The 18827-nt window shown below is 37.2% G+C and overlaps 1 pseudogene; it reads right to left on the reverse strand.

Annotated features, from left to right (window-relative positions):
- Positions 1 to 323: 323 nt before the first annotated feature.
- On the reverse strand, positions 324 to 17233 carry LOC108704301 (annotated as a pseudogene).
- Between the last annotated feature and the right edge of the window lie 1594 nt (positions 17234 to 18827).

Consider the following 18827-nt stretch of genomic DNA (forward strand, 5'->3'; position numbering starts at 1 on the left):
TGAATATATTTGTATAATACACAAAAGCCATGAATATCCTGTAAATTATATCCTTATAAACAGTGAGTTCTGATGTCATCAGTTATAAACGGTGAGTTCTGATGTCATTTCTGTCACATGACTCATTGAAATTTGTGTATTATATATATTCTTTGCTAGATAAGAGATGAGATTATTCTTCACATATTTCAACTTCTCTCAGATTCTTTTGGTATTATCTACTATGCAACCTGTGACCCCTAGTAACAAACACTTTGATCTTGTCCGTTTGCATCCCATCTGTATTTTTTACTGCTCTGATCTCAAGCTTATTCACTTATTCTCTATGCATCTTGTTTATTCAGGATTCTCTGAGTCAAGCTGTGTAGCCTGTCTATGCTCTAATGACAACAAAGGATTGTAATTATAATAAATTTCAATTGGACAAAATAGGATAATATGTACATATTAAACAACAATGTATCCATTATATTTGTTTACATTAACAGAATATCCAGTTATCAGGTACAGTTATTTATGGTGCTGCAATAGGCACAGCCTTTTCCAAAAAATCACACGTGGGAAATGACGAGAACGAGTACAGTCCAAGCCAACATTATGTATAAATTCTTAGTTTATTTTCTGACATACTTATCCACTAAATTGTAAACAATTCATGTGAGAGGCAAGAAACCTCAGAGAAAGAGACTGGATGTCCACGTGAGAAACATATTTTATTACAGAACACTATGCACGTGAATGAGTTTGCTGTAATCAACACCTCTACTGCATTTCACACTTTCTAAAACAGCTCTTGAAAATGAAAAGTATTTGGATCTAGTTTCCATTACTCAGTGTTAGATTTTGTTTTACTTGCCCAAAGTCCCTATGGCACTTCTGTTTTAAGGATCATTGCATGTCCGCTATCTCTACTTGGATGTCACAACGCTAACTTAAATTAAACCTCTCTAAAACGGAAATGGTTCTCTTCCCTCCAACTAACACCAGTAACATCCCGGAAGTATCCATCATAGATAACAATTCCACTATCACCCCATCTCCCCAGGCCCGGAGCCTTGGGGCTATCCTAGATTCTGCCCTGTCATTCACTCCTCACATCTAGTCACTTATTAAATCATGTCACTTCTACGTAAAGAAACATATCCAAAATAAGATCATTTATCACCCAAGATGCTGCCAAAATTCTTATTCACTCTCTCATCATATCACGTCTAGACTACTGTAACTCTCTTTTAATTGGCATTCCCCACCAGAGACTGTCACCTCTCCAGTCCATAATGAACACTGCTGCGAGGCTTATACACCTCAGCAACCGCTCCTCCTCTGCCTCGCCATTCTGCAAATCCCTGCACTGACTTCCACTACTCTACAGAATTAATTTCAAATTAATGACCCTGACATTCAAAACACTTCATAACTCTGTCCCACCCTACATCTCTGAACTCATCTCTATATACTCACCAAAGCGCTAGGCTCCTCTACTGACCTGCTACTCAACTCTTCTCTCATTACCTCCTCACACGCTCGCATTCAAGACTTTGCAAGGGCTGCATCCCTCCTCTGGAATTCTATCCCACGGTCTGTCCGACTTTCTCCCAACCTTTCTGCTTTCAAGAAATCTCTTAAAACACACTTATTTAGAGAAGCCTACCCTCACTCTTAACTACCAAATGCAATACCACATACAGTACCACATCTCTCATTCACTTATTTCTGATCTTGCCCACTCCCACACCTTGTGTATTATTCCCTTCCCTTCAGATTTTAAGCTCTTTCTGCACAGGGCCTTCATCACCTTTTGTACCGATTGTGATGTATGTAACTCCATATGTTCTATGTATGTAATTCATGTGATTTAGCTGTATAAACACATTTACTTTACAGTGCTACGAAATATGTTGGCGCTATATAAATACATGTTAATAATAATAATAATAAAAAAACAAAACACAATTCTAAGCAAATTTCCAATATACATTTATTAAAAATCTTCGGTGCTTTTAAAGTTATTTGCAAAAATTGCTATTGAAAGCAGCATTTGCTTAACTCCTGGTTGTTACTATTTAAACAATGTTGCAAAAGTTTTTGTCTCCCAGCAAAGACAGGTCTGATAATTAGCTGCTTTGTCTTACATTGTATCAACAGCCTGAACCATCAGGGCAGAGAATAGAAGGGCACAGACAAACACTGCTTTCAATAGCAATACATATACAAGTATAGGACCTGTTATCCAGAATGCTCGGGACCTGGGGTTTCCCGGATAACAGATCTTTCCGTAATTTGGATCTTCATACATTTAGTCTACTTAAAAATCATGTAAACATTAAATAAACCCAGTAGGCTGGTCTTGCTTCCAAGGAAGTCATTCTGTTTGTATTTGGAACAAGAGGAGACCCTTGATGGGGCCAAACAATTTTTTTTTTATTAAATTGTATTGAAATGATTCTATGATGGAATTTTTTCATGTTTATGGATGAATTATTTCTACAAATTAAGGGTACAGCCATGGGGTCGAATGTGGCACCCTCCTATTCAAATATTTATATGGGAAAATATGAAGAAAAATGTATCTTTACCAATTGTTGGTTCAAAAAATATTGTGTAAAATGGCTACGCTATATTGACGATGTCTTTATGTTATGGAGGGGGCCACGTTCATCACTTGACCAATTCTTTTGGGAAATTAATTCTGTATGTACAAATATCAAGTTCACAATTCATGCTAATCCTAAGGAGATAGCTTTCCTGGATACAAGAGTATATGTGGTTGGTAATAAGGTGCAAACTGATCTCTTTACAAAAGAAACTGACAGAATTACGATACTCCATTTCTCTTCCTTTCATCCATCACAGACAATGTAAAAAGGATAGTGTCAGATGAGGGGCTGTCACAGGTGAGGTTGGAGGAAATAACAGAGAAATTTGTCTCTAGAAAGTACCCTAGAAAAGTTGTGGAAAGATAGAAAGGAGAGATAGAAAAAGTGGAAAGGAACAGTTTATTAACTAAGTCAGTAAAACAAGAGAAGTCTAGGATTCCTTTTGTGTCGGCTTATAATAGATTGAATGACCGAATCGGTAAAATAATTAAAAAACATTGGAGTATTCTACAAACAAATCTGGGGGAGATACCGGTTTTCCAAAGTCCACCAGTCATGTCCTATAAAAAGCGTGCACTATTGGGTCTATGTAAGTGAACGCGGATGTTGGTCCAGAAATAAAAAGTAAACAAACAGTGTTACGCCCAGCGAAAAAGAGAACCTTCCCCTGTTGCATGTGCAACTGTTGCAATAATGTTCAAAAAGGCGAAGTTATTTACCATCCCAGAAATGGGGCCCCTATTCCTATCTCTGGCCAGTTCTCGTATACAACTATGTATGCAGTATATGTGATTAAATGCCCATGTGGCATGATATATGTCGGACAGACATCACGTATGGCCAGAGATAGGATTAGGAAACATAAATCGGCCATTAAGAATAAAAGAATGGATCAGCCGGTGGCTCGGCACTTTGCAGAAATGGGACATGCTGTACACCAGCTAAAATTTCAGATTGTTGAGGGAGTCCAAAGGATGAGAAGGGGCGGGGACCGTTTAAAAAAACTACTTTATAGGGAAGCCTAGTGGATTCGGAAACTGGACAGTTTATCACCCAATGGATTAAATATGGAATATGACTTGGTTCCTGTTTTTAGATAATTTATAGTTTTTAACATTGTTTTATTGTTTTCTCTAAAATCAAGGGGGATTATTGGAAGCACTCTTAAGGCTAAATCAAAATATATTTATGTATAATGGAAGTGCTACTTACAAGGCACTTCCCTGGTCCCCTGTCTCATATGTAATTCAATATAAATGCAGTAGTAAGACAAAACAGAGGCGCCAAAAGGATAAAATTGGACAGAGGCGCCTGGCGTGTTTATACAAAGACACTGTTGTTTTTGCTCCCGTTCCACATTGCCTGATGAAGCAGGAAATGCCTGCGAAACGCGTTGCAATACTGTTTTGTGAATAAACTATTACTGAAAATTACCACTTTCGTTGGTGTCTGCTTGGAGGAGGTAAGTCCACTACTACCTCCTCTAAATTACCCATTGGGTTTTTAAGTGTTTTTAGCTAATTTTATCCTTTTGGCGCCTCTGTTTTGTCTTACTACTATATCGAGTCCACCCCGAGTGGAGGGGTATCATCCCCATTTTCTTCTTCTACAGAAAGCGACATCTTATTCCTGAGTGGGGTCAGGATAATCTCCCCACCTGCCTATACAGTGGTTGCCTATCGGTAACCCTGGTTTGTGAGTATTAACTTGTTTACTCTACCATTACTCCTTGTAAAAACATATTACACTATTGGGGCTCTTGGTGTTCCTTTTTGTCAATATAAATGCAAATGCATATGTTTACAAAACAGGGGTTTTTAGTTACAAAGTTATGATCATAAAGTTGAAAAGCCATCATACCGCGTCAAGGTAAACCCCATATGGCGGTCCCTAACTTACTTAACTCAGGTCACAATATAAAAAGATACTTCTCTGCATAATAGCATTACCTGTACACAATGTGTGTTGTGCATTGGTTTCAATCTGAAAGCTGAATCCTCCCCCGCCAGCAAGGGCTTTTAAGAGAGAGAGATTGCTCAAACCAACGCCCATATTTAAAAGCATAGGACCACCATTAGTATAAAGGGGTGGGTATGGGGTGCTATTAAGAAACCGCATAGAGCTGAGCCTATGCCACATAGAGCTGAGTCCTATGCTTTTAAATATTGATATATTGAAATATTTTTGATATTGATCAAAATCAATGGATAAACTTTTATGTAGTATTTGAACATTTCAAAAACTTTGATGTTTCTTCCATCCTGAAAAAAAAAAAATGAAATATATAAAATTAATGTCAAGTGAATAAATACAAGATAATGAGATAAGGGGAGATTTTGGGCTGTTTGCCGATTGCATTTTTAATCAGCTTAAATGTGGAGACAATTTTTTTCACCCATTGAGTCTATGGGTGTCATTTTTGCTGTGAAAAAATGTGTTAATCAATCTCTACTGGGAACCCATTAGCTCAGAAAGTAACAAATATGCCACTGGCACTTCCCATTAGGGATGCACCGAATCCACTGAATTCTTGTGTCTGGCCGAACTGAGGGAGGGAAATCACGGGACTTTTTGTAACAAAACAAGAAAGTAAAAAATGTTTTCCCCTTAACACGCCAAATTTTCATATGCTAATTAGGATTTGGATTCAGTTCGGTATTCGGCCGAATCTTTCGTGAAGGATTCGGGGGTTCGGCCAAATCCAAAATAGTGGATTCGGTGCATCCCTACTTCCCATAGTGTCCTATTGAAAAAAAGTGTCATTTCTGATTGATTTACCTCTTCTCTTTAATAATAACACACTGGGGTCCATCTATCAACATTGGGCACCTTTAACGAATTTGTTAATATGGATTACTGGCCAGGTTCAAAATTGCCCAGTGTTAATGAACTGGCTCCAGTAATTGATAACTAAGGTAGTGTAACACCTATTTGGGCCACTCGGGGTTAATTCACCAGCTAGAACACTAGAGCATGGGCTACACGTGACTTACACCCAGGGCAGGGCCTTCGCTAAGTGGAAGTGTTCCCTCTATGGTGTAGTGCAACTACATCCCCCCCAGGCTACTGTGCACACAAAAACAACTTGGGCGCCAGGAGGTTCTTAACAATCAGGAACGGTTTATTATGCCAAAAAGGGCAAATGACCACAGATTTAATACTCACGCAGGAGCTTGAGGAAAACAGCATATTGAGAGCTCACACAGAACAAAGGCAGGCTCACACAGAGAGTACACAGGCAAATGCAGTACAACCTTTCCCTCCTGGAAGTTGTCAGGAAAGCAGCTTCTACCCTACAGTCCCTCTTCACTGAGGTCCCTGACTGGAGGCAACACACAGAGCCTCTGGGAAGCTACTCCCTTACTGCAAATCCTTGTTGGAGCTTCAGCTGCTCTTTCTCTATCCTATCTGCCTTTCTCTCCTAGAGAGACTATGACAAGTCTGCCCTAGTATATCTGCTCCTCATTCACGGGGTTTCCTGGTCCCCGACTTGGACACATGACTTCTTCTGGGCCTATTGCACTCAGTCCCCCTGAGCACATCCAGCTGGAATCACATCCAGAGGCAAAAGAGGAAGAGGCCACTCCCTGCACACACTATATAGGAGTGAGTCAGAGCAGTGTCATCAAATCTCTCAGCCTATCACTGTAAAGGTTATTTTGTAACAGGGATTCTACCTAATAACCCAAGGAAATGGTGAAAAGATTAACTCTATAGGGCCTGTATCCCTATAGGGCCCTACAGTAGCATAAATCCATGCTGTTTTTAAAACAATTGACCTTAATTTTTAACAAACAAGGGAAAGTTGTGCTCACCACTAATTTTTAAAACCATTAGGCGGGGGTGCAATGAGGTTGTGACCACAAAATACATATTTTAATAATTTTTACATATTTTAGTATACTATACATGCATACATACACGCACATACACACAGAGTGAATTATTCAACAGCTTAAATTTTGATACACGGGAAGTTTAAAGGGGAACTATCGGGAAAATGAAAATTTAATAGAAGGTTCCGCATACTGAAATAAGAAGGTTTCCCAATATAATCAGTTAAAAATGGTGTACTGTTTCTGAAATAAAGTTGATCTTTACTATCCCTCTCTCAGCATCTTTTTCTCTTCATTCTGTCTTCATTCAGGAGTTGGGTGTCAGATAATTATTAACAGTTAGATTGAATATATCTTATAGGGGGGCTTATTTTGCCTAGAAGATGTATTAGAGCTCACTCTAATAAATAACCAGACATCATGTCTCTCTACTTGCAGCATTTGTGCAAAAGGCAGTTATTTTGTTATTTTTTGTTTGTACTGGAATCAGTTATTTGAGTGAGCTCTAATTCATCTGCTAGGAAAGGACGCCACCCCCCCCCCTATAAGATATGTTGGATCTAAATGTGAATTAATATCTGACACCCAACTGCTGCATGAAGAGAGAATGAAGAAAAACAGATGCTGAGAGAAGGATAGTGAAGATAAACTTCATTATATCAGAAACGATGCAGAATATTTAATTGATTGTATTTAGAAAGTTTCTTATTTCAGTCTGAGGAAGCTTATATTAAGGGGCTTATTTATCTCAATTTCGGCTGCTACAAACTCCGATCTAACCCGCTCGGGTTTTTAACGCTTATTTATTATTACATTTTCCTGAAAATTTGCTTTGGGGGAAAAGCTCAGATTTTCATGATTTTTTTGTGAATTTTCCCCGAAAGCTCCGAAAACATCGTGAAATTGCCCGAAACCCCCGACACAACAAAAAATCAATGGGACTGTTCCCATTGACTTTTATGCAACTTCGACAGGTTTGAGATGCCGAGTTTTTATATTCTGGCTTTTTAGCCCTCGGGGTTTAATTAATTTCCGAAAAAATCGTGATTTTTGTTAAAAGTCAGATTTTATAAAAAAAAAAATCACACATTTTTTGGATTTCAGGGAATTTTGGGTATTCAGAGCTTAGTAAATAACCCCCCAAGATGTTTATTTCTGCAATAGTTCCCCTTTAACACACCAAAGAGAAAAAATGCCATGAAGCTTAAAGGACCAGTAACATAAAAGAATTGTTTCTTTTTAACGAAAAAAAACCATCAAGACAGTTTTAACTTTTAAATTGCAAAGCTTTTATTAAAAATTACTTACTGATTCTCTGCATGCCTATATACATTTACATTTTCTTTTGCAAGTAAGATGTCCTGTACAGTTTATCAAACACTTTCCTTTTCAAGGGTTTCCCCTGTTCTTTTGACCCCACAATGGAATTCAGTAAATCATTTGCCGGTTTTACTTACTTCTGAATCTTCTGTCAAGCTGCTATAATTAATGTTAATGGCAATGGGAGATGTCTGCAGATAACACAGAACTGTATCCAGACGGCTGATGATGACTCGCTGGGATATCGGCCTTTGTCTTTAATTCTGTGGAATAAACGTACAGTTGAATTTTAACCTTCGCCCCCTCTTTACATAGCGAGCTATCAGGCAGTTTGATTTACTATACACAGACAATGTTTAGTAGTAAAATGACAAGAGTTTTTAATGTTGTTCTCATGATTCAGTCAGTGGAACAAGGGATGTAGAAGTGAAAAATCGATTTTTTTGCATGTAATGGTTTACAGCTCCCTGTCATTTGCTGTCTAGTGTTAAACTGTAATTATTTTTATCTTGTTATAACTGTACTACTTACAGTGTGCAGTGCTTTCTGGTAGCAATCAGACACAATGAGATCATGTACAAAGTAAAATTAAATCTAAATAATCAACACATTTATATCAATGATTCATATGAGAAAATACCCAAGCATCCAATTCCACTAAAGGGCCGATTTTCCAAAATGTGACATTAGAGATAAACAAAGAAATACTCACCCACTTTCTATTCATTCCTATGGGATTTTTAGAATCATATTAATTTATGGGTGACAGTTAGAGTTTGCTATCTGATCAATGGGCTTCTAAAAATCCCATCTTTCAGGTAAAAGGTATGGGACCTGTTATCCAGAATGCTTGGGACCTGGGGCTTTCCGGATAACGGATCTTTATATAGTTTGGAAAGATCTACAAGAAAATCATGTAGACATTAAATATACCCAATAGGCTTATTTTGGCTTGAATAAGGATTAAAGGAAAACTATACCCCCCAAACAATGTAGGTCTCTATTAAAAGATACTGAGTAAAACAGCTCATGTGTAAAACCCTGCTTCATGTAAATGAACCATTATCATAATAATATACTTTTCTAGTAGTATGTGCCATTGGGTAATCATAAATAGAAAATTGCCATTTTAAAAAATAAGGGCCGCCCCCTGAGATCGTACGATTCACTTTGCACACATACAAACCACATGTTAGGTCACATGAGCCAATTAACAGACAGAGATCTGCCTTTTGCTTCCTCACGTCTTCCTGTTACAGTTAGTGTTGTAGTATTTCTGGTCAGGTGATCTCTGAGGCAGCACAGATAGAGTCACGAAATGGTGGTTCAATGCAAGAGATGTAAAAGGGCAATATTTATGTAAATATAAATTCCAGTTTGGTAAGATTCTTTAATATGTCATTCAATTTGATATAAACTATCTGTTGGTTAAGTATTCATTTTGGGGGTATAGTTTTCCTTTAATTATATCTTAGTTTGGATCAAGTACAAGGCATGTTTTTATTATTACAGAGAAAAAGGAAAAGATTATTATAATTTGGATTATTTGGATAAAACTGAGACTATATATATATATATATATATATATATAATATATATATATATATATATATATATATATATATATATATATATATATATATATATATATATATATATATAGTAATAGAATGCTGATGCACACCAGGATTTTTCTTTCAAAATTTACTTTCTTTATTTAATCGACTTTTCGGTCCACGTCTGGAAGCTTTATCGTCTTGATAAAGGTCCCAGACGTGGACCGAAACGTCGATTAAATAAAGAAAGTAAATTTTGAAAGATAAATCCTGGTGTGCATCAGCATTCTATTACTATATAAGCCGTTCTGTCTTGCACCCAGGTGAAAACTTTTTTGAAGTGTGTGCTCAAGCCTTTATATATATATATATATATATATATATATATATATATATATATATATATATATATATATATATATATATATATATACCAAGCAAGACTCAAACCTTTTATCGAGAGTGCTGGCTACCTCGTGGACTATATATATATATATATATATATATATATATATATATATATATATATATATATATATATATATATATACAGTAGAACCCCCATTTTACATTTTTTCAGGGGACCAGAAAAAAAATCAGGGGATGTAAAATGAGGGTTCTACTACTAGCACCCAGAGGGCTTAATGAAATGTGTTCCCTTGCCACTTACCTATGACTGAATATGTATGATGACACTAAATTCTAATCTAAGATGATTTTGAAATGTACATTCCATTTAGTGGGCATATGCATGCAGCAGATTGACTAAGTATCATGTATAAGCTTTGAGATATTCTATGTTGATCGAGTAATGTTGGTTTGATACTGTTGCTACTTAGACACACAGATTCCCTTCCACACTGTTTTTAGATTTTTAGATGGTTACATTGTATACACTAAACGGATACACTGTATGCTACGAATTTAACTTCTACATGAATTTTAAGCCTTTTTTTAATGAGAGAAGATTCTCTCTATATGCCTTACAATGGCTACGCACACATACAACACTTGTTGCATTTTTAAAGGGTAACATTCACTTAATGGGTGTGAGATTATTTTTACTATGCACTAAAATGAGAATAGGGGGTCGCTATTTAACTTATATATGTGATGTTTTATCTATTTGCACGCTGATTGGATATGGGGGTTATTTAATGATATGTCTCACTTCCTGTCACTATCTTGACAACGGCTCCATGTGAGCCGAAACGCGTTGATACACCATGCACGAATAAAAACATTTTGATATATGCTTGATGGCCATGGCCGTGAGTGCTTTCGTGAACTGCTGTTGATATTTTGGTTAGCACCCGGCAAATAACTAAGTGAATGGTGAGTGCTGATGAATTCTACACACACACATATATATATATTTATATTTAAACCCAAATGCTTTAATTGTTTTTAGATTCACCTTCTGCAGCAAGATTGTTCATGTTAGTGTTATGATAACTGTGCTTATTCAGTTAGATTGAGAGCGAGGTTTTTCACTGAGCCAACAAGATTTCCACCACTTTAAATGAAGATTTTGAAAATGTATGCCATAAGCCCTTAAATTTTACAAATAATGTTCTGATACTTGAGACACAAGGTAATAAAATGGCATGCCAATACCACAAGAAGTTGGCACAGATATAATGGTATATTAAAGCATAGGACCCTATTAATTCAGGGACAGCAATCAAGTCATTTTGAGAATTATTTCAAGTTAACGCTAGATGGCAGTACAACTACACACCGTAATGAGTACGAACTAGAGATATAAAAGCATTGAACATGAATTTTATTACTAGAAACGCAAACTTTTGTGGTATTTCACATTTTAATGGCATTTTGGCAATGAAGAATTCCTAACAAATACATTTCCAATTCAATTACTGTTTGCTATTATTAAAGGAAAATTCAATCTGTAATAAAGAAAAAACCCTCCCACTACCCTGGGTAGACCCCCCCTCCTCCCCCAGCCTACCTGCTCCCCCTCCCCAGCAAAAGCCCCTCATTTTTACTCACCGCTCCATGCAGATTCTGGCCTCGGAGTTCATGGCAAACTCCAAAGGCAAGGACAAGTAATTCTGTAAAATATTATTTATTATCTCTCTAGCCAACAATGACTAGAATCCTGCTGTTTTGGGCAAGTATAAATTCTTCTATTTAATAGGTTTCTGTCATATTGAAAAGAAAAGATTATTACTACAGGTATGGGACCTGTTATCCAGAATGCTCGGGACCTGACATTCAAGTTTTATCAAATTCGACTCGAGTTTTTGAGTCATTTCAAATCATCCGAGTTGAAAAAAATGTGATTTTAATAATAAATTTTGATTGGTCGAATTTAGAATTTATGGCAGTTTATGGGAGTTTTAAAAAACTTGCATGAATTCGAAATTCGATTGATAAATGTGCTTCATATAGTGCCTACACCTGCAAACATTAGCACTGTCAACTAAATAAGAATAGAGTGAATTACTACTAGGGATGCACTGAATCCACTTTTTTCGGGCCAAACCCCCGAATCCTTTGCTAAAGATTCAACCAAATACCAAACCAAATCCTAACTTGCATATGCAAATAGGGGGTGGGTAGTGGAAAACATTTTTTACTTGATAGATTTTACTTTTTTGACATAACATCACAATTTTCATATGCATAAGAAAATTAGGATTTGGATTCGGTTCATAACTGCTCAATGCCAAAACACAAGGATATATATCTGAATATTGATAGATTAAAAGAGTAATCACCTGTTTTGACTCCAACAGTCTTTCTGTTTCCAGAAGAAGGACTCGGCTGATGAGGTTATTCCAGTCTCATCGACAATTGTTTTTCCTTTCATACTAGTCTCTAAAGACTGCAGTCTCTCTTCTAAACAATTAAGCCTTTGAAGCTTCTCTTGACATTCAGCAAGCTGTTTCCTTAGTAATTCAACTTGCTCTGAATTGGGAGCCCCCTCCTACAACAAATGTAACAGAGTTTAGCAATAAAACACAATTGTTGATATTTTGACATAATTTTAATCAGGGAACTTTAAATCTGAGCAGATTTATCAAGGGTCGAATTGAAAATTTGAATTTCAAATTTTCGATTTTTTTATAAATTCAAATTCCAAGATTTATCATACTCTGGCCCTTTAAAAACTCAAATTAGACTATTCGCCACTAGGGATGGGCGAATTTGACCCGATTCGTTCCGTCAAAAATTCACGGCTGGCGAAATGTCGCCGACGCCCATTAAAGTGTATGGGCGTCAAAAAAATTTTGTCGCGCGGCAAAATTATTTTGAAACGCGTCTTTTTTATTTGGACGCACAACGCCATACAAGTCTATGGGCGTAATTCGCCCATCCCTATTCGCCACCTAAAACCTGTCAAATTGCTATTTTAGTCAATGGGAGACGTCCAGGGATCAGTTTGGAGTTGTTTGCAGCCTTCCTGCTAATCGAGTTTTTAAGCCGAGTTTAGAAAATTCAATTATTTTAATAAATTTCGATTGGCAGAATTTTGAGTTCATGGGAGTTTATGGAAGTTTTAAAAAACCCCCATGCATTTGAAATTCGACCCCTCATAAATCTGCCCCTAAATCATGTAAAATGGATTGCAGTGTATGCTTAGATTAAAAGAATGTTGAGTAAATAAATTGATTAAAACTTACTACCGCTGGTTCAAATGGACTGCCTATTTCATGTTCCAAATTACTGCCCCCTTCAGAATCTGATGTGGGTTCTTCTTCCTAAGAGTCTTCCACAAGTGCTGAGCTATAGCATTTACTCGCCAACTGGAATTCACTGCCTGTATAAGTTCAACCAGTGGCTTTTTCTATAGCACAAGTTAAACACAATGTATAAATAAACAGGTAACATTTGCATTTCATTTGTACTCAACATTATGGCTAAACAAACTTTCACTCAGTAGTTTTCAATGTCATGTTGTCAAAATCCCAGCAATACCTGTTTTTTATTCTGAAGCAAGCTTGTATATATATATATATATGAAAAAGCAATATATTCATATGTGCATATTTAGCCAAATTGGCTAAATATGCACATATGAATATATTGCTTTTTCACTGAAACCCTGGTGTTGCTGGTCATTTTTGCACTACATATTTTTTTACCGGGCACCCAGGTATAGAACCAAGAAGCGGTGTGCCACCCTACTGACTATATATATATATATATGGGACCTGTTATCCAGAATGCCTTGGGACCTGGGGTTTTCCGGATAATGGATCTTTCTGTTATTTGGATCTTCACACCTACTAGAAAATCATTTAAACATTAAATAAACCCAATAGGTTGGTTTTGCTTCCAACAAGGTTTAATTACATCTCAGTTTGTACCATTTTTAAAAATTTGGAATACTTGGATAAAATTGAGTCTATGGAATACAGCCTTTCCGTAATTTGGAACTTTCTGGATAATGGGTTTCCGGATAAAAGATCCTATACCTGTATAATATACAGTATGTATATATATATATATATATATATATATATATATATATATATATATATATATATATATATATATATATATATATATATAATATAATATATATATATATATATATATAAATCCTGTACATTGTAAACATCAAAGTCTGGACAACTTAAGATAATTTTAGTTTGGTAAATTAATAGAGTGAGTAAGGTTAATAAAATTAAAAAAAAATTAAACAAAGTGTGAGTAGTTTTATAGGAAAAATCTCCAATACTATCCAACATTATCAGGGATGCCTATATTTTATCAACACGCAAGTAATAGTGCCCTTTCTTTTAAGATTTATGGGTGAGAAAGTCATATACTGTTCAAAGTGTGCAGCACATTTTATACAAACTCAATAACTATGTGGCAGCGCAACAAGAATAATAAAACTCAATACATTTATGAACAGGCCCTCAAGCAGCTTCCAGAATGGTGTAATTTATAAAACTAACCAGCCAACTGTAAATATACAGTTAATGTAATTATTCGTGATTATTCTTATGAGAACCGCTTGAGAGGAACATAATGGAAAAACATTATTAATCTTCCACCTCGCCCTTTAATACTGCCATCATATAAAGTCAATCTGAGCATGGCTGTATAGAAGTACAGGCAGCTACAAAGATATGTGATAATCATTAAAGAAAGTGATATTATGAGACAATTTGAAGTTGGTTTTCATTTTTTATTATTTGTGATTTTTTTTTTTTAGATATTTAGCTTTTTATTTAGCAGCTGTCCAATTTGCAATTTCAACTGTCTGGTTGCTATGGTCCAAATCCCCCTAGCAACCATGCATTGATTTGAATAACATGAATAAGAGAGTCTTAATAGAAGGATGGGCAATAAAAATTTCCAAAAACAATACATTTGTACAGAGCATTTGTTTTTTGAATAGGGTCAGTGACGTCCACTGAAAAGCTAAATAGAGTCAGAAGAAAAGGCAAATATTTAAAAAAACTATAAAAAATAAAAAACAATTGAAAAGTTGCTTTGAATTAGCCATCCTATAACATAATAAAATTTAGCTTGAAGGTGAACAACCTCTTTAATCAGAAAATGATTAAACTGAATAAAACACAAACATACAAGTTGTGTACCCTATAAACACAAAGGAAATTGTATGCACTGAGCCTACACAAAATTAGATTCATTACGGTTAACCACATTTTTGGTACTGGGCTACCACATCATCCCAAATTTCTTTTGTGTGTGTGTTTGTGTATGTGAATATAAAAATAGAAAGTTTTCCAAAAAAAACTGGGATGCTGTGTCATATATAAATAAAAACATAATGCAATGATTTGCAAATAACTGAAACCCTAGTACAAATACAACAAACAAGTGTTAAAACTGAGAAAAGTTATTGTTTATGCTTGCTATAAATTTGATCCCAGTGACACATTTTTGCAAAGGGGCAACAAACAATTGGAAAAGTTGTGTAATCAAAAAAACAAAAAAAAAAACACTTGGAGGCACATTTATCAAAGGATGAATTTCAAATTCATGTGAACTTTTATAAACTCCCCTAAATTCGAAATTTGACCTTTGATAAAAGTGCCTCTGACATTATTCTTAAATTGATGTGATGTAACACGTTTTGGACTATCCAGGACAACGGGGTTAACAACCAGCTAGTATACTAGAGCATGGGTCACACTGGACTCTAACACTTAGATGTTAATAGCCTTCCTGACATGAGGATATGCAATAAATGGTGTGCTAATGATCACATTTTATTTTTTATTTACGTTTCACACAGCATTCCAACTTTTTTGGAAATGGGTTTTATATTTATACAGCCTTTTACATCTCCAGTTGCCATGCTTTTCCCAGATTGTCCTCTCAGTATATCAGTGAAATGTCACCTTAAGAAAAAGTAGAAAATATATTATTGTTAACATATTCATTAACGCAACTTGTTCCACAGAGTTGTACAATAAGGGGCAGATTTATAAAAGGTCGGATTTCGAAGAGAAATATACTTCGAAATTCGACCATTGAATGGCTATACTTCGACTTTGAATATCGAAGTCGAAGTTTTTTTACCGAATTTGACCGTTTTGCGGTCGAAGTAAAATCTTCGATAGAACGATTAAATCTTTCGCATCGAATGATTCGAACAATTTCAGCGATCGATCGAACGATTTTTCTTCGACTACAAAAAATTTAGAAAAATGCATTAGAAGGTCCCCATAGGCTAACATAGCACTTTGGCAGGTTTAATTTGGCGAACTATTGAAGTCGAAGTTTTTTTAAAAAGACAGTACTTCGATTATCGAATGGTCGAATATTCGAACGATTTTTACTTCGAATCGAAGTCGAAGTAAATTCGAAGTCGTAGTATCCTATTTGATGGTTGAAGTATCCAAAAAATTACTTAGAATTTCGAATTTTTTTACTTCGAAAATTCTCTCGAATTCACTTCGACCCTTGATAAATCTGCCCCTAAATGTGTGCTTGCATTAAACACACAATAAAACCACCAATAACCAATACAAGAGGAAAACAAGGCCCTGCCCAAAAGAGCTTAATCTAAAAGTAAGTATCCATAATAGGGATGCACCGAATACACTATTTTGGATTCGGCCAAACCCCCGAATCCTTCTCGAAAGATTCGGCCGAATACCCAACGGAATCCTAATTTGCATATGTAAATTAGGGGTGGGAAAGGGAAAACATTTTTTACTTCCTTGTTTTGTGACAAAAAGTCACACATATTCCCTCCCACCCATAATTTGCATATACAGATTCGGTTCGGGCAGGCAGAAGGATTCGTCCGAATCTGAATCCTGCTGAAAAAGGCCGAATCCTGGCAGAATCCCGAACCGAATCCTGGATTCGGTGCATCCCTAATCCATACCTCCCAACATTATGGAAGTAAAAAGAGGGACAAAAATTTATTTCCCACATGTAGCGCAGACATTTTTGACCACACCCCTTTCTGTGGCCACACCCCCTAATTACCATGTTTGTTTTACAAAATTTGGCAGATTATGAAAGTTTGAAAATATTTCTCCTTATCTAAACTGTGTTTTTGTGTCTCAAAATTGTTACAAAGTATCTTTTTTGCACCTGTTAGCTGTTCTGTGCTCTCTGCTAAAAGCCAAGTAAGTGAGAAACTTTGTTTCCTGTTCCTTCCACATGGCAGTGGGCACACTATGGGTTAATCCCCCCTGCCTCGTGATTGGACAGGTTTTCCTCTATAAAAACTTACTTCCGCCCCCTGGCCGCCATCTTTTTTCCTCCTGTCGCTCCCCCCTGATGTCCAGCAGACTGCCTCTCTCCTGCTGAAGCTCCTGAGCCGAGGTTCTTTATCCTTGTGTGAGCTCCTGGAGAAGCCGACGGGCTTATGGCCAAATTGTGCCCCCGGTGCGGTCAGACGCAATGCCGTGTAAACGGCGCATGCGCAATAAGACACCGTTGCTTCCACAGCCAACATGGCGACGGACGCCAGCGTGTTTTCGCGGGCGCGCGAACGCATGGACGCGGGCGCGCGAACGCATGGACGCGGGCGCATCTACGCTGACGCACGCTCAATATTGACGCCTGGGCGCGAAAACGAGCGGAAATGACGCATGGAAGCAGATTGGCGCGAAAAAATTTAAATTCTGGGCGCCATCTCCCCCTCAAGCTGCCAGACTGGTAAGACACTGTTTGCCTGAAGTGCCTTTGTGCGGTCAGAGGGTACAACTGTGAGTACACCTCTATTTATTACGTTAAGCCCACATGAATGAGCAGGACACCCTGGTACATATATTCCTCTCCTTCCAGGGTCAGAATTAGGATTATTCTCAATGAGTTCCAGACGCTCTCATTCGGGCTCAAGGGGGTGAGTTATTTCGAGAGGCGAAGATTGGATGTCTTTTCACATGGGAATATACATTGCTTAACTTAAACAGTGCTAATTGTATTCTTCTCTTGACAGGAGCTCTCCTGGAAGTCAGAGAAGAAAATCCAATAGGAGACAATGTGCTTCCTGCAACGATCCAGCTTTGCCAGACAGCAATTCCTGTGCCAAATGCATACAGAATCCGGAAGGGAATCCGGCTCAATTCAATGAGTTCATGTCTTGGATGAAGGAGTCATTTAACAAATCCATGGCTGATATGGTTACACAAGTGACGGATAACGTGCTTAAAAATATCAGCCCCCATCTCAGCGGGTTAGACCAACCAATACCTATTGCTATTGAAGCTCCAGGAGGTGCAACATTCATCGGCGGAGGACATCTGCAAGGCAGCAGTCTGGAAGGCCGAAGTGTCGAACTAAGGAGGGATAGCCCAGAATCAGATGGAGAGCTATCAACCACTAGAGATGTCGCGAACTGTTCGCCGGCGAACTTGTTCGCGCGAACATCGGGTGTTCGCGCTCGCCGGAAGTTCGCGAACGTCGCGCGACGTTCGCCATTTTGGGTTCGCCATTGTTGGCGCTTTTTTTTGCCCTCTCACCCCAGACCAGCAGGTACATGGCAGCCAATCAGGAAGCTCTCCCCTGGACCACTCCCCTTCCCTATAAAAACCGAAGCCCTGCAGCGTTTTTTCACTCTGCCTGTGTGTGCTGAAGAGATAGTGTAGGGAGAGAGCTGCTGCCTGTTAGTGATTTCAGGGACAGTTGAAAGTTTGCTGGCTAGTAATCGTTTTGATACTGCTCTGTTATTGGAGGGACAGAAGTCTGCAGGGGTTTGAGGGACATTTAAGCTTAGGTAGCTTTGCTGGCTAGTAATCTACCTTCTACTGCAGTGCTCTGTATGTAGCTGCAGTGGGCAGCTGTCCTGCTTCTGATCTCATCTGCTGACTGCTGCAATAACAGTAGTCCTTGTAAGGACTGCTTTTATTTATTTTTTTGTTGTTTTACTACTACTACTACTACTACTACTATAAGAGCCCAGTGCTATTAGTCTAGCAGTGTTGGGGAGTGGGACTGGTGTGCTAATCTGCTGCTCCTAGTAGTTCAGCAGCACCAACTTTAATTTTTTTTTTTAATATTCATTTTTTTTTATTTTACTTTTTTTTATTTTACTACCGCTGTAGTAG

The sequence above is a fragment of the Xenopus laevis genome, chromosome 1S (genome assembly GCF_017654675.1).
Source record: "Xenopus laevis strain J_2021 chromosome 1S, Xenopus_laevis_v10.1, whole genome shotgun sequence".
Taxonomy (NCBI): Eukaryota; Metazoa; Chordata; class Amphibia; order Anura; family Pipidae; genus Xenopus; species Xenopus laevis.